Here is a 10043-nt window from a genome sequence, read left to right as displayed (position 1 = left end):
AACACCCTTCATATCGGAGGTGGTGTTAGTGCAGTGGATAAGACACACGCCTGTGGTGTGAGAGACCTGTGTTCGAATCCACTGTGAGACACCAATGTGTCCCTGAGCAAGACACTTAACCCCTAGTTGTTCCAGAGGTCTGTGACCGTTGACATATATAGCAATTGTAAGTCACTTTGGATTTTTTGGATAAAAGCATCAGCTAAATGAAATGAAAAATATTGACAGAAAAATGCTTCTGTGGCCTAATGGTTAGAGAGCCGGACTAGTTATCAGAAGGTTGCAGGTTCGAGTTTTGGTGCTGGCAGGAGTTGTACACACTTGTTGTGAGTGTGTTAAATGCAGAGCACCAATTCTGAGTATGGGTCACCATACTTGGCAAATGTCACGACTTTCAATGTTGATTCAGTTTAGTTCAATAACAAAGTCAATGTTTCAAAGTTTGTCAATTGTGATACACATTTTATTCAGCTCCAAAGCATCTCCGGAGAAGAATATAGCATGATTATTCGCCTCAATTTAGTCCGTTGTTGATTCAATTTCAAAAGCAGCTCTAGCAAATTTTCCAGCTCAGTTCATTCACTCAACTGCATGTCATTCTCAAAACTGTATCATTTATCTTGGAACACAAAAGATGTGATTTAGTGGAATCTTCAAGCTGCTCTTTGCATGCAAAATAAATAAATAAAAGCAAGTGATTACATGATTTGCTCAACAGCCATATTTCTGTCACTCAGATGAAATGATCAGAGACTAACTTTATAAAAATCTTAGACTGGTCCTACAAGTTACTCATCTAATTGGTGTTTGTTGTTGTTGTTTTTGCTATGAATGGTCATAACAGTTTCACAAGTTCATGTCTTGTCTTCGGTGGGCTGGCTTGTTTGCAAGACTTGGCTTGAGCTCCAGAATTTTATCAAATATGATAGTTAATAGTGCACAATTAAGATGTCTCCTTGGTCTTAAGAGTGTGTGGTCTTAAAGTTTCTTCTAATGAGCTGGCGAGCTGTGTTCGATGAGACACTGATAATGTGCACTGGGGCAGGGCTCGGGGAACGGGGTTGAGAACTACTGAAACAGACAAACTGTTCAATGAATTCCCCTGTCCCAAAGTCTATTAAACCCTCTGATGCAGCTTAATCAGATTTGTAACAAGGTTGGAGGAGTTTGCCTTCTAATCTGTTTAAAGAAATGACGGCAGTGTATGATGCATCAGCAGAATCAAGAATCAATCAATGTTTTGTCAGTCACAATGATCCTAAAAAATGCTGTTGCTGTTATTAGCAGAAATAGGTATGTTCAAAAATTACAATTACAATTTTCTATCTAATTTTCAACCTTCTCTCCGTCTTAGTTTAAGTAAATAAAAGTCTAGCAGCATTCACTAAAAGTCTTGCTTTTGTGAAACAAAGGGATGAAAAAGTGAAAGTTTTTTGACATTTCCAAGTATGGTAGCCCATACTCAGAATTGGTGCTCTGCATTTAACCCAAGAGCACAAACACACACAGCAATGAGAAGTGAACACACCGTGAACACACACACACACACAAACACACACCCGTTGTAGTGAACACACACACACACACAGTTCATTCACTCCCTCCCACCTGCAACTGCTGCCAGCATTGAGACTCGAACCAGCGACCTTCGGATAATAAGTCCAAGTCTCTAACCATTAGGCCACAGCTGCCCCCTCAATATATAAAATATATTGTATAATAACAACAATGTATAATAACATCTTAGACCTTGTCAAAATGAGGAATGAATAAGTGTTACAAAAAAAAAAAAAAAGTGCAGCAGAAGGCTGATCTGGGACCAGTTTCCGCCGGGTTACAGGGTTCAGGCCTTAAGTGAGCCATCAATCAGCCGCTCACGGCCACAGCGCAGGACAGACGCACATGAGAGAGACATGAGATACACTGCAGGTAATAGGGACACAAACCCAGGACGCCTATAGCAGGGGTCAGGGACTCACACAATATTTCTCTCCATTATGGAAGATACACGACTGCACAACTTCATTCTGAGGCTCATTCTCCTGTTAACAACCTTTAATGGTCCTGACGCTGAATATCAGTCCTGTGGACCCTTTCAAAGATAAACTCCAGGCCTCTCTTGTAAATCTATAGCTTACTGATTCAGCTCTTCATGAGGTTCATAACAGAGTTCAGGCAGCTTTACATTACTTTACCTTGCCAAAACATTGGTAACATTCAATTCCAGACATATAAATGTGCACACAATAAAATGAAATAATAAAATACACCAATAACAAAGAAAAGACAAATTAAGTACATTATAACCTGTTGTCCTTTTATGTGACATGACATTCAGCCAAGTATGGTGACTCATACTCAGAATTTGTGCTCTGCATTTAACCCGCACGCACGCACGCACACACACACACACACACACACACACACACACACACACACACACACACACGTGGGCATCATTTATGCTGCAGTGCTCATGGAGCAGTTTGAGTTTCAGTGCCTTGCTCAAGGGCACCTCAGTCGTGGTATTGCCAGCCCAAAAGTTGAACCCACAACCTTAGGGTTAGGAGTTAAACTCTCTAACCACTAGGCCACGACTATGTCATGATGCACATAGAATTTTAAGCAATCCCATCTGATCTGCAAGGTTGAGATTAGGCTTGTTTGAGATGCGCCTCGCCTGAAATGTAAACGAGAGTAGGCGGCTGCAGTAAGAGGATGGGTCAAGAAATACCTCAGACACTTTCTGAATCTCACTCTTTTGTCGCTTGCAGACATCAGCAATGGAGGAGATCGCGTTCGCGTTTTCTATCACAGACAAGTGGATGTAATCGAAATACCACTGTTTTGTCATCATGTGCATCAATTCCTTTGTTCTGCTGAACACAAAATAGGGAATTTAGAAGAATATTTGCAAACAAGCAGGTTTCTGCCACCATTTCACATCCATAGTATTTTTCCATACTATGCAAGTAAAAGCTGTTTTGTAGCAAACATTCTTCAGAATTTCTTCCCTTGTTTTAGGCCAGACCCTGACACTTCTCTATGGTGGCCAAGATAGCTCAACGCGCTGCAATTTAAGAAAACACGTGCAAATTGAAAAAACACCAGCAAATAAAAAATATATATATATCTTCATCAATTTGACAACACAAGTGTTGCAAATCATCACAACATATGCATATAACGAAACACGCTGCAAATACTTCATAACACATGTAAATTAAGAAGCGCTGCAAATCCTGCTACAAATAGCACTGACCACAATGGAAATGTTTCTAGGAAACCTCAAAAATTGTCGGACCCGCCTGGAATTTGCTTATCGTGCAGTGGCTACTGGTCAGTGGAGTTATTGGTGAACTGAAAGGTGAGTTTTTCTTTTTTTTTAAACACCCTGATTGCATGATTCCTTTATCTTTTGGATATTATTAGCTTAAATAAGCTGAATAATTACATGATTAAATGTAAAACGTTACTTAATATGGCTAACTTTAATATCCTCAGCTAAATTAAATTTTAAGGTTAATGAAAATAAATTTGCAATGCTTCATTAATTGTTTCTTAATGTGCATGTGCTTTGAGGATTTGCAGCTTGTTTAGTTATATGCATGTGCTGTGAAAGATTTGCAAAGCGTTTCATTATATGCATGTGTTGTGAGGATTTGCAGAGTTTCTTAATATGCATGTGTTTTGATGATTTGCAGCGTGTTTCATTATTTGCATGTGTTGTGATGATTTGCAGCATGTTTCGTTATAGGCATGTGTTGTGATGATTTGCAGCGCGTTTCGTTATAGGCATGTGTTGTGATGATTTGAAGCGCGTTTCGTTATAGGCATGTGTTGTGATGATTTGCAGCGCGTTTCGTTATAGGCATGTGTTGTGATGATTTGAAGCGCGTTTCGTTATAGGCATGTGTTGTGATGATTTGCAGCGCGTTTCGTTATAGGCATGTGTTGTGATGATTTGAAGCGCGTTTCGTTATATGCATGTGTTGTGATGATTTGCAGCGCGTTTCGTTATATGCATGTGTTGTGATGATTTTGCAGCGCGTTTCGTTATATGCATGTGTTGTGATGATTTGCAGCGCGTTTCATTATATGCATGTGTTGTGATGATTTTGCAGCGCGTTTCGTTATATGCATGTGTTGTGATGATTTTGCAGCGCGTTTCGTTATATGCATGTGTTGTGATGATTTTGCAGCGCGTTTCGTTATATGCATGTGTTGTGATGATTTTGCAGCGCGTTTCGTTATATGCATGTGTTGTGATGATTTGCAGCGCGTTTCGTTATATGCATGTGTTGTGATGATTTGCAGCGCGTTTCATTATATGCATGTGTTGTGATGATTTTGCAGCGCGTTTCGTTATATGCATGTGTTGTGATGATTTTGCAGCGCGTTTCGTTATATGCATGTGTTGTGATGATTTTGCAGCGCGTTTCGTTATATGCATGTGTTGTGATGATTTTGCAGCGCGTTTCGTTATATGCATGTGTTGTGATGATTTTGCAGCGCGTTTCGTTATATGCATGTGTTGTGATGATTTTGCAGCGCGTTTCGTTATATGCATGTGTTGTGATGATTTTGCAGCGCGTTTCGTTATATGCATGTGTTGTGATGATTTTGCAGCGCGTTTCGTTATATGCATGTGTTGTGATGATTTTGCAGCGCGTTTCGTTATATGCATGTGTTGTGATGATTTTGCAGCGCGTTTCGTTATATGCATGTGTTGTGATGATTTTGCAGCGCGTTTCGTTATATGCATGTGTTGTGATGATTTGCAGCGCGTTTCGTTATATGCATGTGTTGTGATGATTTGCAGCGCGTTTCGTTATATGCATGTGTTGTGATGATTTTGCAGCGCGTTTCGTTATATGCATGTGTTGTGATGATTTTGCAGCGCGTTTCGTTATATGCATGTGTTGTGATGATTTTGCAGCGCGTTTCGTTATATGCATGTGTTGTGATGATTTTGCAGCGCGTTTCGTTATATGCATGTGTTGTGATGATTTTGCAGCGCGTTTCGTTATATGCATGTGTTGTGATGATTTTGCAGCGCGTTTCGTTATATGCATGTGTTGTGATGATTTGCATCGCATTTCGTTATGTGCATGTGTTGTGATGATTTGCAGCGCGTTTCGTTATATGCATGTGTTGTGATGATTTTGCAGTGCGTTTCGTTATATGCATGTGTTGTGATGATTTGCAACGCGTTTCGTTATATGCATATGTTGTGATGATTTTGCAGTGCATTTTGTTATATGCTTGTGTTGTCAAATTGATGAAGATGTTTTTTTTTTCCATTTGCTGGTGTTTTTTCAATTTGCATGTGTTTTCTTAAATTGCAGCGCGTTGAGCTATCTCTGCCACCGTACTTCTCAGATGAAACCACACAAAGATGAGGCATAATGGCTAAACAGTCCATTTAGATATTATGTGTGCATGTATATTTTTAATTGATTGATTTATTAATTCACACAGAGAAAATGTATCAGCTGACATTCTCAGCCAATGAGCATGAAGCTGTGTCGTCAGTCAGCCGTTTCCCATCATACTTTTGATCAGCGCAGTCGGTGGAGAGCAACTGCGCTCAACTGCTCAATCCGACACGGTTAGGGCAGCACTTCATGGGTTTTATTATTTTTTTCTCACAAATCAAATGTTTTCATATGACTTACAATTGTATGAATTCACTGTAGCCTATTATTATTATTGCCTTAAAGGGACATTTTAGCCTAATTTAATCCATAAAAGTTTTGTTTGTGTAAATTATTGTATTTGTGTTTATGCAGTGATGCTAAATAATACTATTCATTTCAATTAAACCAGTTAATTAAGAAGTAACAATTTTGTAGGTTTTCAGTTACTGTGTATTAGTACATGATACTTAATGATTCCTGTTCATAAGCTCAACATTAATTTAACATGAGCTGTGATTTTCACAATATGTCCCACGTAATGGCCCTGAATTTGTCTTCAACCTTTTTTCGTTTCAGAAGAATGACTTAAAGCAAGATGAAGCATTGTTTCATACGATTTGTTCATTTCACTTTATTTGTGAGCTAACCATCACTGACAGGATCTTCTGGCATTTCTAAATGTGTCACAAGAAAATCAATCAATCTCATGGTTTTTTATTGTTATTGCTGGTCTGCTGAAGCAGTCGGTGTGTGTCTCTGTCTCAAAGTCAGCGCTGAGGTACAGTGTGTCTCTCTGTACACATGTTCTCCTCTCACTTAGGCTGAGATCGATCGCATCCAGAGTTTCCTCCAAAGCCACCGATACTCTCAAGGTCTGCCCATCACGCCAGCTGGCTCTATCGATTTCCATCAGCAATGAGCAACCATTAGCATCAGGGAAAATGCTGAGCAAAGATGCCCTTTTTACAGTCCTGCTGTAGGCCAAATACTGGACAGCACGGCCCAACTCAACACAGATGAGTTCCTTCATGAGAGCCTTTAAAATTACATGGAGGCAATTGAGGAACAGAGCTAGGCTCAGAAGCTCAACACAATGATTAGTAATGCTGTACTTCAAATCCATAATAAACCGTTGCTTTACTCATGTGAACACGAAAGCATGCTTTTAAAAAGAGGATTTCTTACAGAAATAAGTGGGAAGAGTTTGGTCATTCATGAATGATGCATGGCGAACAAAACAAAAGACTCGAGAGGTCAAATAATCATTTATGTTCCTCATAAATTATCTCTTTTTCAATGCAATTAAGCGCACCTCTTTTTCACAAGGTTAATGGCGGATGAGGACAGCTGAACACTAACAGAGTATCAGCTTCTGTGAATTAGCGTTTGCCATGTATCTGTCCTCTGACTGAATAATTTACTACTTTTCTAGGACATGTAATCTCCACTCTCTCTACCTTCACCAGCACAGTAATACTGCTTGACACGCATACTCCAAATCTGGAAAGTATTGCATTTCCTAAATGATGATTTCCTTCATATGATGTGGCAATGTAACTCCATATTCTGTGTCACAAGTTCCCTGCAGGATGTAGTCGAATCCATCCATCCATATTCACCAGTATTATCTTCTGTAGAGTCGCAGAGGACTCACAGACTCAACACAGTAAATGTATTTACTTATGTACTTTAAATGTGAAATCAGCCCTTGCTATCCTCTATCCCATCATCATAATCACACAGCATTCACGAGGAAGCTCCTTGTTAATTCTCGTCTGTGTGCTTTTATTACATTAAGAGAGACATATCATTTGCAGCTCTCACGATCCTTCTTTTGGCTTGCTATAGTGGATCTGTACAGTACAGTAGGTGCACAGCGCAAACGTGTCAGGAGATCCAAGGATACAGCGGAGATGTCCTCTCTGGAAGCTTTCCAGAGTCCCGCTGATCTCACGCAGTTCTGGCGCGGAGGAGGGATATTTTGGATGACTGGGCATCTGCGCTGTTTAATTCTATTTTAAGAGTTCATCGTGCATTGAATGCTGGGTCACTGTTAATCAGATTGGCAGGTGAGCTTGCTGGTGGCTCTGTTCTGATCAGGTGTTAAAGAGTCCCAGCACACGATCGACCCTGAGCTGGAAATCACTTTGGATAAATGTGTTGCTACACTAGATGACTGCACTAGTTGATGCTGGTGCTACAGAACGGTGTTATTTTAGTATCAATAAGTGATTCTATCCAAAACACAATGGGATTGTTCATAGTTTATTTATTGTACATACATACAGTGACTACATAATTATTAAAGCCCTGAGGTCACTATGTCAGCTAGTCTGAAATAATATCTTGCAAACATGATCATCGACACAGTCATATCTGTTTTTCCTCTCATGTGTGATTTTGGATGATTCATCAAACTGAACACATCTGTGTCACTGTCATATGTGGAAACAATTCAGATCCATACACTACCATTTATAATTTTGGGATCTCCAAGATTTTTGCATGTTTTTGAAAGTCTGTTTAGCTCGATAAGGCTGCATTTATTTGATCAAAAATACAGTGCAATTGTATAATATGAATACAATTTAAAACAGCTGTTTTCTGTGTGAATCTGTGTTAAAGTGTAATTTATTTCTGTGATGCAGCGCTGTATTTTCAGCATCATTGCTCCAGTCTTCAGTGTCACATGATCTTCAGAAATCAGAATAATATGATCATTTACTGCTCAACAAACATTTCTGATTATTATTAATGATAAATACACCTGTGCTTTCTATTTTCAATGAATATAAAGTTCAAAATAACAGCAATTATTTGAAATAGAAATGTTTTGTAACTATAAATGTCTTTACTGTCAGGCTTGATCAAATTAATGCAACCCTGCTGAATAAAATTATTAATTTAAAACAATCAGTCATACTGACACCAAACCTTTCAACGCTAAAGTAGTTTTTTTTTTTTTTTTTTTTTTGCAGTGTGGCTTCATGTGTCATTTCTATTTGTCATCTGACAGGAACATGTTTAGAAAGCCTGACAGGATTGACTCCGAACAGAGGACCTGGTGATGCCGGCAGGATAACATGCCTCTGCTGCAGACCAGTATACTGCTTTCTCAGGGATATGGCCTTCCTTCATGCAGTGCCCTGTCCACTAGCCTTGCAGAAATACACGGACATACGTCAGGCTGTCACAGATATTGTTAATGTTCTTCAAAAGGACACTTTTACTTTTTTTACTCAACTACAGCACAGTCCAATACAGAGGCACCTGGTCTCTAAACTCACGCTCTTTGCTTTTAACTGCATTAACAACGGCTGGACCAAACTGAATCTGCAGCTTGAAGGCACTGTTCATAACAGATTGTATTGCTGATTTGAAATCTGCCGTTCAGCTGCTTCTGTGCCTTCTGTCTTTCACCATTCAGTTAAACACAAGCTGCACTTGTAAGACTGAACACAGCTGTCTGAGTGTGTTTATGAGAAGAGACGAGTGAACAGACGAGTCTGGACTGTGCTGCAGAGCTTCACCGGAGAGACACTTGTTAACAGATGTTTGCTGTTGTTGTTGTTTACCAGTGTGCAGCACATTCTCTATTTCCATTTATTTTCAAAAATGTTTACTTTAACAGCTGTTTTTGTTCTGATAAATTTACCATGATTACGTTACCACTATACTCTCTCTCTCTCACACACACGCACACACGCACGCGCACACACACATATACACACATATACACACACACACACACACACATGCCTCTCTTTCAGATGTAACATGTAACATTGATAGATCTCAAATGATCTTGAAATCGTGTGCAGCTGAATGGTTTCAGATCTTGACTGTGTGTAAAAGCCCCTAAATAATATCAATAACAGTAGATCATCCTTTACTAGAGGACGGCCAGCAACGAGAAGTGCTTAGATTAGCTGCAGGACTCCGATTGATGTGGCGCTTAGCACTTTTATGCGTCAAAGACTGCTTTCAGAAATCACACACACACTGTAAGATCAGATCTGTGTGTATTCGTGTTTATCAAGTGAGGTGCCAGGACTCCATGTTTTGTCCCAGCAATGGCAGACAGGGAAGCCAGGAGCTTTGGGCAACATTCAATATTTGAGCTGTTCTCTTCGGTGCCACTAGTGGTGCAGAAATAACACACAGTCCAGGTCAGATGAACTAGAGGACACCTGCTGTAAGCCTATCACTATTACTGCTCATTACAAGAACAACGCATGCAAGGATAAAAACCAGAAACTCTGTCTATGTTCACTCTGTTTCTACACTGAAGTAGGTCACTAAAAACATCCTGAATTAGACCTTGACTAATGTGTTTTGGGCTGTGAGAAAGCACTGCAATGCAGCTCTCTCTCTCTCTCTCTCTCTCTCTCTCTCTGTGTGTGTGTGTGTGTGTGTGTGTGTACCTCTCTGAATCACATGTAGGAGTACACTCAATGGAGTAATGACTGTAAGATCAATTGTAGGATGGTTTTTACACAACATTTCATAGATGAGGTCTGTAAAACTATGAACATCAAAATGTTATTTATACATTGGGCAATTATTATTATTTTATTATTACACAATTAAGTAATAATAATACAAAAAAATCTAAAACTTTTA

The sequence above is a fragment of the Carassius gibelio genome, chromosome B17 (assembly GCF_023724105.1).
Source record: "Carassius gibelio isolate Cgi1373 ecotype wild population from Czech Republic chromosome B17, carGib1.2-hapl.c, whole genome shotgun sequence".
Classification (NCBI taxonomy): domain Eukaryota; kingdom Metazoa; phylum Chordata; class Actinopteri; order Cypriniformes; family Cyprinidae; genus Carassius; species Carassius gibelio.
Note: the sequence above shows the minus strand (reverse complement) of the source record.